The 15,142-nt window shown below is 39.6% G+C and overlaps 1 protein-coding gene across 13 annotated transcripts in view; it reads right to left on the bottom strand.

The window, feature by feature from the left end:
• Nucleotides 1–15,142, bottom strand: part of MAST2 (microtubule associated serine/threonine kinase 2) — a 218,721-nt gene that overhangs the window by 161,488 nt on the left and 42,091 nt on the right. The window lies entirely within an intron of this gene.

Here is a 15,142-nt window from a genome sequence, read left to right as displayed (position 1 = left end):
ATTTTTTTAATGTCTTTACTAGTGAAAAGCAAAGAAATGAACTGCAGATGATGCCACAAGTATGCTCTGCTCCAATACACAGACCCAAAACGCGAGGGTTCCCTCCCCTCTTACTGAAAGGTCAGATTTACAGTGCAGAGAAGACACCCATCACTTCCTTGCGCTGCCCTTTCAGTGCAGTCTCAGCCTGGGACAACCATAGAATGCTGCAAAGGCAGCGCGCCGAAAGATCTTCAGTTTGCTGGGGTAGCATCCCACCATTCCTTCCACAATAAAAGTAATCCGCCAAACCGACAACAAGGAACCATGACAAGAAGCATTTCAAAAGGTGTCCCTCCAATCTTGCCCAGAGTTAGGTCACTAGCGTCAATGGTTTTGGAAGTCGAAGGATGTCAGATTCTTTGAGTACTGCAATATAAACAAGCTGCTCTGCAAGCAACAGAATTACAGATAGCCAGTTTCCTACAGACTCAAGTTTGTCTTTTTGTCATCTTGCTCCCTTCCCACAGTCCTCACAGACATAACTCTGGCTCTCCTGTGTTACCTCCACCCAACTGGAGACAGCATCTCCCCCAGCTAATGGAGAGCTGTCATACTTGAGTGCCACCAGAGCTGCCAAGCCACAATGAACAATGAACTGTCTCTCAGAGAGAATGTGAGGGGGTGCCTCCTACTCGGTTCCAATTCTTACGAAATTGCAGTAACAATTATTTTTGACATTTCTTCTTTTCAAGCTCGGATGAAATTGGCCAGTGGCTTGGAAGTTACCAGGAAAGAAGAAGCAATTGCAGGAACTTTGATTCCCTACCACTGACTCAATGTTTCTGGCAATCATGATCATTTACACCATTACTTTGAATTCTGGTTAAAGCCAATGCCAAAAATACATATTCATCTCCAAGTCTATTCCAGCTCTAAAAAGACAAAATGATGATGAATGCCAGTTTGATTACACTCAAATACAAAGCCGTAAGATTTCTTGGTCTTCTGAGTCTTGGCAGCATCCCTGGAGAAAATTCATTCCATGAAAGAAATAGAGCCTTTTCTAAATGCATCAACAAAAGAAGCTTCTCAGAAGACTGGTATCATACTGAGTCTGACAAGACCCAGAAAGAAACTGATTAATGCAGGAAACTACATGAGAAAACAGAGAATTCGATTTTACCAAAACGTTAGGTCTTCATAGAAGAAATAAATACTAGCAATCACCAGTAGCAATTCACAGTTCCATGCTGAGAAATAAACTGCTGATGCATAAGGTGGACGTTTCAATATTAAAAGGAGCCTTCTGAAATCGGAAAGCTGTGGCATAAACAAGCCTATATTGACAGAATGATCTCATAGCCCAACACAAATCTGTTCAGTCAAGGTGGAATTCAAGGGAAGGAGAAGCTCTTCCCAGAGCAGGTAAAGACGCTGAAGAAACTCCTGTCTCCTAAGGTTTCTTTTTGAAGTCACTGAAGTAGAAAGCAACTGAATGAAAAGTGTGAGCTGCAATGGACAAAACACAAACACAACAGTAGCACAATTCTAAATATATGTCAAAATTACTAGACATCAGCATTATCAGTTTACTGTAGCACTTTGTCCTGTGCTCCTGAACCCACACTAGCAGCCTCCTTTCCTTCTCAGTACCGCCTTCAAAGCTTCTTTCACAACAGGAAGCAGAGGAAAAGTCCAAAAAAGCCCATTTCTACCCAGGTAAACAAGAGGCAAGGAGTAAGCAGATTATCCAGGAACAGCTAGGATGGTATCAATCCTAGGCAAAATAATTATTTTAATCCTGTGTCAGCTTTTCCACAGAAAAAGTGAAGTAACATCAGTTGTTGAAAAAATAAGGTTGTAAATAAATCACCGCAATTTCTGAGAAGAGTTCTTCAGTGCTTTTGGGTGAAGGAGGTGAGGGTCAGGGTGTCTAAATTACTGCCTCTGCTGATAAAGTAAACACGAAGACATCAGACTTCGAATTGTTCAGAGCCCTTGGCTGCAAGCTATATTTTTAGAAAATATATCTCTAAGAAACAGAAAAACATTCTGGGTTAAGAACCTGCCAATCAATTGTATTTTTAAAAGTAGCTGTCAGAATTGCTACTGAATATGACCATTCCATGTCAACAGAACAGTGATGCATATAACATTAGGTATCAGGAAGAAGTTCTCTACTATGAGGGTGGTGAGACACTGGCACAGGCTGCCCAGAGAAGCTGTGGCTACCCCATCCCTGGCAGTGTTCAAGGCCAGGTTGGACACAGGAGCTTGGAGCAACCTGGTCTAGTGGAAGGTGTCCCTGCCCGTGGCAGGGGGTTGGAACTGGATGAGCTTTAAGGTCCCTTCCAACCCAAACCGTTCTGTGATTTTAATTGATGACCTGGAAATAAATACAAAGCCACTGATGACAAACATACTGTAACAGCACTGTCAGGGTTATCTGAATGATTTGGTAAGGCTGCTCTATTCAAATACCGTGTTAACGCAACCAAATGGTAAATCACACTCACAGGAATTAGGATTCAGGCAATTATAGCATGAAGGGAACATCTGCAGTTCTCTAACTCCACAGATCTCTTCTGGATCCCTTTTTTAAAATATTGGTACCACATTTGCCAGTTTCCAGTCCTCAACTACTCAAACTATTTTAAGCAATTTGCTGTACAGCACAAACAGTAGTTCACATGTTTCATCTTTGAATAATTTTAAAGCTGTGACATTACCTCTTTTTACTCACTGAATTAACAACCTCCTTTATTCTGTTTTTAACCACTCAGCTTTCCTTTAAACCATTCTTAATTCTTACTCAGGAGTAGGAGGGGGGAACACTGCATTTCTGTGCCTCGCAGAAGACATACTTAAGTCAGTTCCATGGAGACAACAAAGATGGAGGTCTCTTAGCTGATGTTCCTTGCTTTTCAACCAGCTTTCTCTTTGTAAATCAGTTCATCTTTTTGAAACTGAAAGCAACGTTAGTGGGGGTTTGATTATTTTTAGTTCTGCATACATATATCTCAGTTTCAGCCTTTAGGGTGGCTTTTTGACATACGTTTTGAACCAGAACTGAGAACTAAGGATAAAAGCAATGTTACTTGTCCTCCCATGGGCTTTTACTAGAGCTTGGATCTATGAAACAGTCACTGAACATGGAAAGTCTACTCTCATCATGGCCCAGATGTGGACTAGACACATGCCACGCTAAGTAAGTGAAGTCTCCCACTAACGTTTCACTCTGCAGTGTGCTATCTTCCTCACCACACTGCAGCCACCATCACCCATCCCTGTCATACAGTGGGTATTACAGGCCCCACATTACTACTGCTTAATTAGATCCAAGTTTCAACACTTTGGTGGTCTGTGCTTCTCACTGATGGGTTGTCTGTTTCAAATGGGAGCAGGGAGAGGGTCTTTAATCATGCAGCACTGGCCAGCCACAACCCCAACCTCTTTAACCTGTCCCATATACTTTAAGGACACAATATTGGGACACAGAACTGCATTTAATGAGACAGCCAGCCCTCAGTATACTCATTGCAGTTTGAGCATTTTATGGGATTAAAGTGATTATCTGTAAAACATTTAGTAGAAAATGTAATTATACTTATGGGTAGTGAACACTGTTATACACTTTCCACTACTGAACTGAGGGATTCAACACAGAACAAACGCTTGTAACAGAAAGCATAATCTCAACTATGCAGCTTAGGTGTAACGGAGTTAAATCAACTTTATCCATTTTACCTAACACAAAATGGAGTTCAACCAATCTTTCACTGCTTGCTCCACAATGTGAAATTGTGATGACCTACATTTGAACCTCCAAACTACTGGAGAAGTTTCCTGATGTGCAAGGAAAAATTGAGCTAAGAATTACTAACGGTTGTCCATGACTATCCTCAGATGGAGATTTCATACAGTGCAGGCAAAGTTTGATGATAAAAGCCTTGTTAATAATGGGACAAAAGAAAAATCAGATAGCAGATGGAAGGGATGCACCACTAAGGTACTTCATTAAAGAAGTAGGTACCACAATACTTTTCTCTTGAAATTATTGCAATTTATAATAAGCCAGGGGGAAGAGCAGCAGTTTACCTTTTGCTTATGGAAAAATAGAGGAATCCAGCGATTAGAATGGTAAGGGATATCTATCACATCACTGCAGAGGCAAGCTTAATGGCCAAGAACCCCTCCAGTTAAACGAGTTTTAATCCATTCTTGACTGTTTCTCAGGGAAGCTGATACCACAGATTTGTCTGACAATAATCCACATGGAACAAGGTCCCCCAAGGTTTTCAACACCTCTCATTTATACAAAGGTTTGCTACCATTATCTCTTTAAATCTAATCTATATATAACTGATTTCTAAATAACCTTTAGCGTTAAATATATATTTTTTTTATATATACACACACACATTCCATTCAATTTATTAGAGTGGTCTCTTGGAATTAAGTTGGTACATAAATCAGCTGGTTTGCAGGTATTACTGGATATTCATACATGTTCATATCAGCCATAGAAGGTCTGATTTTCTTCCCTCTCTATGTCTGGTATAATTCAACTATTTCTCAGTCAGCAACATTTTAAACACAGTATTTAAATTATGTCAAGAAAATAAACATGTCAGCAGGCACATAATCATATAGAAAATACATAGATGCCATTGTCAAATATACCACTTTAAATAGCTACCTATTTAATCAGGATTGATGCTGATGCCTGATCAATATAATGTGACAGTGTTGACATGGTACTTTTCCTCTCAATTCAGATAGTTCTGTGTGTATGTAATGTTAGAAATTGTTCCGCTCTTCTTTCAAAAACTTCATTGGTTCCTCTTGCCAAACTTCTCTGAGTATTTCATTAGCCTATTTTGTTCTAATAAGAATTCTTTGATAAGAAATGCATGTGTTTTAAATTCATAACATCCTACATTTTACTTTATTTTGAAAGAAATTATTTGATAAATTATTTTAAGGCAAAACTTAGCTAAAACCAAACAAATAGTTATCAAGAGATTTACTAATACCCATAAACTTAATTTTACACTGCATACTGTCATTTGAGCAGAGTCGAAGAGCTTGTGGATCAAAAAGATTCAGCACACTGTCCATTTAGCAAGGAGATACTGCAGAAATAAAGGTTGTACCAAAACTAGTAACTGTACTGTAATTGAGCCATGCAAATTTTCAGCAACAGTAAAACTGTAATAGAAGACACAACTCTAGTTTTCAAACTATGATTCCCAGACCAGTAGTCCACAGCCCAAAGAATTTACAGTGGAGAGGGAATAAGGAGGTCACAACAGAAGCATACTTGTACACAAAGCAGTCCAAATTCACCACTTTTCTGGCTATCATCAAACAATAACTCATTACTGTGGGGAGTTTTTTTCCTGTTCTGTGGTGGTAGGAGAAGCCATAGAGAAAAAGACACTTCTGGAAGAACACAGGAGGGAGAAGAGAGCTTAGGAACATCAGAACAGGCAGGCGGGATCATAAAAGCTCACACTAGTGGCGGCACAGTATGCAGAGCTGCAAAGAGGCAATCGAGATTAGCACCACTGATGAAATGCAAGCAGTAATGAACATTCTGACCTCTGTCTTCAACCCTTGGATTCTTGATACTGCGATAAACACACTATGTATTTTCCTTGGCAACAGCTCATCCATTAAATTAGTTCGACTACCAATATTTAGGAAATTGGAGCTGTAAAATTGCCAAAAGTACCTCTGCAGACTTAACTACTTGAAACAAATCTGTAACAAGTAACTAGAAGACTTTGTGCAAAAAATTCAGTGTATGCACTGTAACTTTATTTGTATAAACAAATCAAAGCAGTATTCTCTCTATTAAAAGCTATGCAATACTTCTTGCTAATTTTGAGTGAAGACAAATACAGAAACCATACTGGACCTTAAGTTTCACTTGTTATTTAAACTGCAAGGCTGAGAATTTTAAATCCTAGTTTCACATGATTTTTTTTTCATAGACAAATAATGAACCCTGCCACAAGATTTCATCATATAACTACTTCTACTGTCACTATACCGTGTGACCACATTAAAATAATGGAGTTTGAACATTCATATTTTCAATTAGAGCTTTGTGGCTTCGAGCACTTACGGAACAAATGTTGCCATTAACCTAGACCTTATCTCTCAAATATGCACCGAATATATCAACAATGCTACTGAACCATGAGGTCATTGTGAAAATGTAAAGTCTCAGTGGATTCCATCACAAAGCAAAATCTTGGGGATTTTAATAGGGTCTTATTTAAGGTATAAAATTAAACTCTCTCATTAAGTTATCCCAAGAGCTCATTTAATTTGTCAGGCTCAAAAAGTATTTTATAGGTTATTTTAGGTTAATTACATTTCACATCCTTTTGACAGATCTGAAACCCTGCACATCTTTGAATCCTCTATTATAAACATTTCCCCCTTGCCAATAACTTTAGATTCAAAAGTTACACATTTGTGCATACTCACTCTATTGTCTCAGTATGACAGCATTTTATATTTGTGATGTACCCAGGATATTTTAATATTTTTTAATGGAAATGTGGTCATTGCATTAAATAACAAAAGGAAGAAGCACGTCAGTCAGTCGTTCCACACTATTTGCTAATAAAACAGCCTAGGTAAGCTGGTTTGGTCTGAACACATAAGGCACCCTCTCAGCAGAGTTCGCAGTATGTACACTTAGTTGGCCACAACTGCTTTCAGCAAAAAAAATTCTGATCAATCCAAAATGCCACAATACAAGAATTCTCCTCACTTATTCCTATAATAAAGCTTTGAAAAAACAGCCTGATCATTATTTATCCTAGTCTCTGCTCACAGAGGGAAGAACTACAGATATCGACTCTAAATCAAGCTTGCTAGTGTAATGGTTATTCTGACTTCATACCTCATGCTCTCACAGCACAAGGACTCTGCAGTTCTCACCAGGGAAGAGTTTAAAACTCACAACTCCTCCAAAAATGCTCAGGTCAGCAATAATAACACAGCAAAGCCAGGTAAAAGATCAACGTATTTATTCCTTGGCTTTTGAACAATTTAAAATCTAAAACTTTAAAATCTAACTATCTTTAACACAATCAGAAACAAGAGAATGACACAGGCACACTATATACAGCGACTGCAAGAAGTTATTTCATAACACTGTCCATGTGAGCTTCAAACATTTGCCAGCATTCATAAATTCACAGACTTCACAGCAAGTCTGTGAGCAGTGCTTTACTCCCAGTTCTGCTGATGACTAAATTACTTATCCTCTCTGTATCTCAGTTTATCAAAGGTCAGATATCAGGATCGTTGCATAAGTCTCAGGCTTTAATACCGCATTTCACTTACAAGGCTACACTTATCTCTGCCAAGAGATTTCACCTCTACCCCTCTAGTAATCTCAAAGTAATAAAACCTCTAGATAAACTCATCGGGAAGACTCTGAACTGCAGCTGTTCAGAGCACTGTATTCCTGTTTTCCTCCAAGTGGTAAAATAAACCATCACTGTGTCTCTGGAGCTGAAACTGTTTGGATGGTTGGAAAGGCACACTGCATGGCTTCAATAAACCAAAATGATACAGAACAGGAAAACATACCAAACAAAAACTGGCAGCCAAACATGGAGGATTATGCTACTGATTCCTAGAGCATCCCCAAAGCTTTTGTTTAGTCAAAGGGGTTTTTATACATGTCCCAAAGCTCAAAACAGTTTGCATTTCTGGGACAAAGTAGTTTGGAACTTAGGCAAACAAACTATTTCATATTTAAAGACTGATCCTCCTTTTTCACATCCTAGGAAACAGTTCCCAGAAGTGTTACAGACACAGAAGGCAGCCATAATAAAATACTAAATTCAGACATCTCACAGTGCCTTTTAATGGAAATACCTGCCAAAAATCACCGAAATAAGCCAGCCAATTTTTGACTATTTTAAATTAAAAACCAGAATTTTTATTGTCTACATCAGTATGTTTTTACATGGAGGTCAGGAAGAACCACAGAACACCACTCTTAGGGAACAAAGCCTCACTCAGTGACGCTGTGTGATCAAGACAGTCTGAATAATTCTTTATATTTTATCTTAAATTCTCCACAGCTCCCCAGGCGAAAAAACTAATTTTCCATGCACACTACAGCAGTTTCTCACTTTACACCTACAATAGTGCTGCTGTCAGGAACAGAACTGACTGCATGTGCCAAAAATCAATTCAACATATTCATAGACAAAAAAAATAACATGCAGCATCTGAAGATAATGAGAACTGCAATCATTCAAACTGACAGTCTAGTGCCTGACAATTATCACAAGGCAAGTTTTATGAATTCATATTTCCTACAATGACAAGCCTCAGGTTACACAGAAGGGTATTCAAATTTTCTTTCAAGTATGAAAATCTCCTTTGAGCCAATGAGTCCACTCCAAAATGGAATTCACTTAACTGAAGTGAGTAGAAAGATGCTGACTGTGTTTAATATGCAGAAGTTTCTTCAGAGCAAGATGCTGACTGTGTTTAAGTAATATGCACTATATATTAAATACAACTTTAGTACAGAATTTATCACAATTATCACACAGATACACATGAATTATTCAGAATGAAGTTTACTAGTGAAAAACCTATCAGGACTATTAGTTTCGAATGCCACTGTGAAAGAAGTGTCCTGAATCTATCAAAAAAACACACAGAATTGTATAGCACATGCATTTTAGTTTTCATACCAGAAATACCTCAAAGCTGTGACAAACGTAAGTCTGTGCAAGCATTCTAAACACTGTCCAATGCTCAGAATACTTCAATACATTCAAAGAAGCTCAAAGTTTGCTTACAATATCACTTACTTCCTTGCAAAGGCCTTATTCTTCACTATTCTGCATTATCAGATCCAAATTCCATGTTCTTACTTTCAAGTTTTATCATTCAGCTCATGCCAACACATTCAACTGTCTGTTCAGAGCTTGCTCCTGCTTATTCCTCAAACCCAGTCCCTTCAAACAAACACAAGCCTGGACACTGCTTTAATTCTCCAAGAACTTCACTCATCTTCTATCTATCTCCTTATAGCCACATTTTCCAAAATTGGTAACACACCCAAACCTTTAAAGATTCACCCATAGACTCTGCAGCGTAAAGAAATGCAAATTTTTAATTAGTATGCACAAAATTAGACTTCACATGGTCTTAATACGGAAATCCACTTACTTGCCATCTCAGGTTATCACAATTACTACTGCTATTTTAAAATGGAATTTCCACACCTTGATACAGTAATAAGATCCATTCATTCATATAACCACAATTTCTGCTATCTTCTGCTTTTCTAACAAAATAAAAATATGAAATTCTACTCATACAGTCAAGTACTGAATGTTCTTTACTCCCCAAAATCATTTGATTTGTCCCCCAACTAATACTGTATTTTTCAATAATAAGACAGGGCTTACATCTAATTCTTTCGTGAGGAGGTCGAAGTCTCAGCTCTCTGAGCTCACCTCACTGCCATACATATGGAGCAGAAGAAGGTGGAGAGGTCAGTGGAAGTCCAGCTACTGTGCTTTGTAAACTAGTATTTCGTTTGCTAGTCAGATAGCTGCTGGTCACTGCACACTTTACTCCTTCTAAGACCTCATCTCTGTGAGATTAACAACCACCACCCAGATGCTTGCATAAAGCAGAGATCCTAAATAATAAACATTAAATCCACTGAAGCACTAGGAACTAAGGAGGAGACCTAGAGACAGAATTTTCTTTTATAACTAGAAGGGGGTTTGAAGCTGAGTATAAAAAAGCTTGAACTTTTAGTTCCACTGCACTTCATCAGGCCTTTTGAATTACCAATTTCTGTACTGAATTGACAAACAGAGAATTAAGGTCTCCTTTCTCTACGGGAAAACATCTCTACACTCCTCCTTTAGGTTGGCCCTGAGGCAATTGTGCCATTGTTATGGCTACCCCATCCCTGGCAGCGTTCAAGGCCAGGTTGGACAGGGGCTTGGAGCAACCTGGTCTAGTGGAAGGCGTCCCTGCCCGTGGCAGGGGGTTGGAACTGGATGAGCTTTAAGGTCCCTTCCAACCCAAACCGTTCTGTGATTCCATGATTTTGTGTTGAAAACTGCAACTCAGTATACTAAGTCCTCCAGTACACCAGCACCACCTAGCAGGCCATAGACCAAAACACAGATAGGCAACACAGCTTCTGACCTAAAACTTGCAGAGAGCAATGACTCCTATAATTAGCTCCGAATTTTAATATATATATATTTCAATTTCTTCATCACTGTCACAACCATCATCCCTCTGTTACCAGAATAATATTACAAACCATGTATAGTATTACAAGATGAAGCTAATTCATACTCCAGCTAAAAAAGGCCAGGTCATTAGTGAGTGGTTATTGTGGAACATCATCCCAGAGATGACGTGCCTGTACTGGAAAATCACTAACGATCACCAGGATCTCTATAAGCGTTTTACACGAAGTGACTTGGCTCCTGGGGTCACTTGTCTGTGCCACCGGCCGCCAGCAGATGGCAGCACAGCACCGCAGTCGCCTCCATGGGCGACGTGAACCCAAATCCATGCAAAAAAAAGCTGAATTCAGGGGAAAAAATTATAGAAATTCACGTGAAAAATTATAGAAATTCACGTGAAAGAGAAATCCAACTGCTAAAGGGAATTGTCTACGTTGCCTCACCCACAAACCTAAATCTGCAGCCCGTTAGCCACTCTTCCTGGTAGTCAGGAATGATGCGGATTTGAAGTACATCCTTTTGTAATGAAGAGCATCCCGCACAGGGGAAATCATATATCAACTTCCCGTAATAGGGTAAATACACTTGATTCTATTCTTAGTATACCTAAAATGAAATTTCAAAAGCAAAATACTAAATATTTAGAAAATAAACAGTAAATATTCTCTCCTGCATCTATAAAGCATAACCCAACTTGGACATCAGACACACCATGCTCCATGTGAAGTATGTCTCAGTTACCAGCTTTCCAAAACACACTCCTTTGCAGAGCCAAGGACTCACCATCACAAGGATGACTGTTCCCCCCATTCCACTCGGTATTGCCTAATCCGCATGGCTTTGGGGAATTAAACACTCAGAATAAATCAGGCTGAATGGGCAGCGTCCCTGGCTCAGTGTTATCCAACACAGGAAGTTCTTCAGCTTGTTGGTAATTTCAACTCTGCATTTGAGCCTTTCTGTCCTCCACATCGTTATTCAAAACCTGAGGCTTTTTTATTTTTAACCACTTCTTCTAGAACAAGAGCAGGGAAAGGTGAATTATCTGCACTCTCTACAACAGCAAAGAATACACAAGTGTCTCCTTTTTTTTAACCATTACCTTACAAAGTAAATGTAAAACCATCAGTCATGTGAAATTATTCTCTTAGGAGGAGACTGACCCTGCAGTGAAATCTTGCAACTCTGGCATTAAGAGAGCACCAACTGCTTCATCAGCAGGCTTCACCTCTGAAGGTGAAGAAACGGCTCTGACCACCTACCATGTGGTACAGAATGTAAGGAGGAAAGTTTACACTAAAGAGAACTGCAACCACCTGCTTAGACTCCTCCACCCCATTTTAAAGAAGTTCAGGTTTTCGGTTCAAGGAGTACAGTTCAGTTCAGCACTGCGGGCATTTAAAACTGAGGTTTCTAAGTATTTAAAAAAAATTAATCACAGAATCACAGAACAGTTTGGGTTGGAAAGGACCTTAAAGCTCATCCAGTTCCAACCCCCTGCCATGGGCAGAGACACCTTCCACTAGACCAGGTTGCTCAAAGCTCTGTCCAGTAAACTTTCACCAAGGTATCTACTTTTCCACTAACTGGCTTTCTTCAAGTGTTTTCCCATCACTGCAGTTGGCAGAAGGAACACGCACGATTTCCTATTCTTGGAAAGTCTCAAACTTTTCTGGGCATTAGATAGTAAGCAATGCATGTGAGATGCATTAATTAACGAGTAGCACAGAGTGTCAGATGCTTCACAAAATGCTGAAGACAGTGCTTGAGATGCTCTTGGGGGAAGGCAGGAGGGGCGAGGAGGTGGGACACATACACAAAAAACTCCACATCTCTTTTCACAAAGGTAAATACGTATTTGGCATTAGTGCAGTGCTCCAGCTGAGCAACCTGTCCTTAACAATAAACGAGGGGAAAATCATCCCTTGCCCACCCAGAATGCTCCCCTGAAATATTCACACCTTACAGCATTGCTTCAGGCAATCAATTTCACTCACATTGAATTTTGTCCAAATAAGTATTTGCAAGAAAGACACTCCCAATATACCTCTACAACAATTGCAACCTTCTCTTCACGAGCTTTTTCCTTTCTAAAATTAACAAACCCTGATGTTCTTGATGCCTTTTTTCATAAGACAATGCACCGACACTCTTGATCATTCATATCAGCTGCTTCTGACAGTTCTAACTCTTCCCTATGACAGGATGCCTGCCAATCCAGATTTCAGGTAAATAAACCCCCAAAGTCATAAGAGATTTTCCACATTATTATCCTTCTGTTCCTTATACACACACTTAATACACACTCCTCGAACCCCCAGTTTTTACTATATTTGGGTCTTGAGAGAAGAAAACACCACTGAGATACCCACAATGATGCTTAATGTCTTTTTCCTCTGATTACTTCCTTGGCTATCCTAGGGATTTACAAGTCTTAAATAGGATGCTTCCCACCAGAATTCAATCCACTAGGATCAGAGCCATCCGTCTTAAAGAGTACATGATCAACTGAAGGTCATCCTCTGAAATCCTCACATATATTTAGAAGGCACACAGATCAGATCAACATCTATCATTCCACAATGACAGCGCTCAGCATTCAGTCTGTCTGGCTTCTTTCTCAAGTCAAGGATCTAGTGGCAACTGCTATGCAGACACATTAATCCAGACTATCACACATGTACAAGCTGAAAGATTCTGTCTAACAATGAATTGTGCTTATGTAGTTTAGCATGTTAGAATTTGATGTATTTCCAGTTCTTGAGTTGTTGTTGATAAGTAGCCCAGCTATCAGTCTTGTTTCAGAAGCTGCAAACTAATTTCTATAGATTTGCTATCATTACCTTTTTTGCTTTGCAAATACTTTCCAAGTTGAAAAGAACGCAATTTAAGCACAGCAAACAATCTGTTAGGATTAATAGTGGTGAGGAAGTAAAAAACAACATTATTGAATGCCAGCAAAGCAATTTACCAAAGGAAAATCCACTGATACCTACAGTGCCAAAAAGAGGGAGCAGAAACAATGCACATAGCTTTGAGTATTCTGGCTTTCTCATGCCGCATTCCCACTTCTCTCTAGCTATCCATCTATTGTATTGTAACAAATAATAAAGGAATTAAATGCTCTAGCAATCAAGGCTGGCATATTAAAATGACATTCTGCATTACTGAACCTACTCATCTCTTAATAGAGCTATTCTTCAAAGGAGATTAATTATACTGGCAAGAGACCTTTTGCTATTCTAATTTGTGAAACGTATTTCAATACCACAAGCATATTAAAACAGCTGCAAACATGTAACCAGCTCCAAGATCCCAGGACTTGCTGCATTTAATTAGGTGTTCATCTTGAGACCAGCTCTTTAGTCATTGCCTTAGAAGCCCACTTCTAGAAAAATTCTTAATTTCTAGGCTTAATTAACTGAAAATGTAATTAACATACAGCCTCCACCACAAAGTTTACAGAGATAGGAAAGTGACCATCTACTTCACTACCGAATACCATCGCAGAGGGAGAATACTGGATTTATAGCTGCATTTCTCTGCTTCAATTCGAAAGCAGAGAATTTAAAATTATGATTTTAAAATAAGTTCTTGGCATTGCATTTCATATCAGGACATTTGATAGACAGCACAAATACTGCCATGACAAACTGAATGCGCATCTTATTAGTAACACACAGACTTGTAGCACGCAAACAGAGCTTCAGCTCGCTGCTGAGCAACGAGCTAGTATTCCAAATTAAATATCTCAGAATTAATGCTCTGTTGTAAGGCACAGTTATTTTCATTAACTTAAAATGAACCATATGAAGCTTCAATGCATTTGACTGCCTCTAGAGAACAGGCCTGTTATTAACATATTACCTTTCTTAATCCCCATCAGATTAGTGGTCAGTAGTTGGCACGAGCTCAACATGAGCCGGCAGTGTGCATGTACAGCCTAGAACCCACCCGTGTCCCGGCTGCGCCACAAGGAGCGTGACCAGCAGGTTGAGGGAGGGGATTCTCCCCCTCTACTCTGCTCTTACGAGACCCCACCTGGAATAGTGAGTTCAGCTCTGGGACCCCAACAAAAGAAGGACGTGGACCTGTTGGAGCAAGTCCAGAGGAGGCCATGAAGATGCTCCAAGGGCTGGAGCACCTTTGCTCTGGAGACAGGCTGAGAGAGCTGGGCTTGTTCAGCCTGGAGAAGAGAAGGCTACAGGGAGACCTTAGAGCAGCTTCCAGTGCCTAAGGGGATCTACAGGAAATCTGGAGAGTGACTTTTTACAAGGGCATGCAGTGCCAGGACAAGGGGGAATGACTTTAAACTGACAGAGGGTAGATTTAGACTAGATATTAGGAAGAAATTCTTTACTATGAGGGTGCTGAGGCGCTGGCACAGGGTGCCCAGAGAACTTGAGGATGCCCCATCCCTGGCAGTGTTCAAGGCCAGATGGACAGGGCTTGGAGCAATCTGGTCTAATGGAAGGTGTCCCTGCCCATGACAGCAGGGCTGGAACTAGATGATCTTTCAGGTCCCTTCCAACCCAAACCATTCTGTGATTCTATGATATACTCAGATGCTTAGTTCAGGCATTTTGCCTTTCCATCAATATAATCAAATTATAACCATTGCTAAGAACAGAAATTTAAGGCAAACACTGAACAGGCACCAAGCGAAGACACAAAACAAATCAGAAGAATTTCAATACAGTAACATGTCTGAAAACATTAAGACTAGAAATACTTCATTGTGAAATCAAAATTAGTGGTAACACAAATGCATGGCCTTTTGAAGTTTGAAGATTTAAGTTTCTTTACATAGCCTGGTGGTGCCAAACTGTCTAGGATCCCCCCCAGAAATTGTAAGGGCTAGCAATCTAAGGGCTAGATCCAAGGCACAC

This window comes from Strigops habroptila, chromosome 8, assembly GCF_004027225.2.
Source record: "Strigops habroptila isolate Jane chromosome 8, bStrHab1.2.pri, whole genome shotgun sequence".
NCBI classification, from domain to species: domain Eukaryota; kingdom Metazoa; phylum Chordata; class Aves; order Psittaciformes; family Psittacidae; genus Strigops; species Strigops habroptila.
Note: the sequence above shows the minus strand (reverse complement) of the source record. Positions and strands in the feature narration are given on the sequence as shown.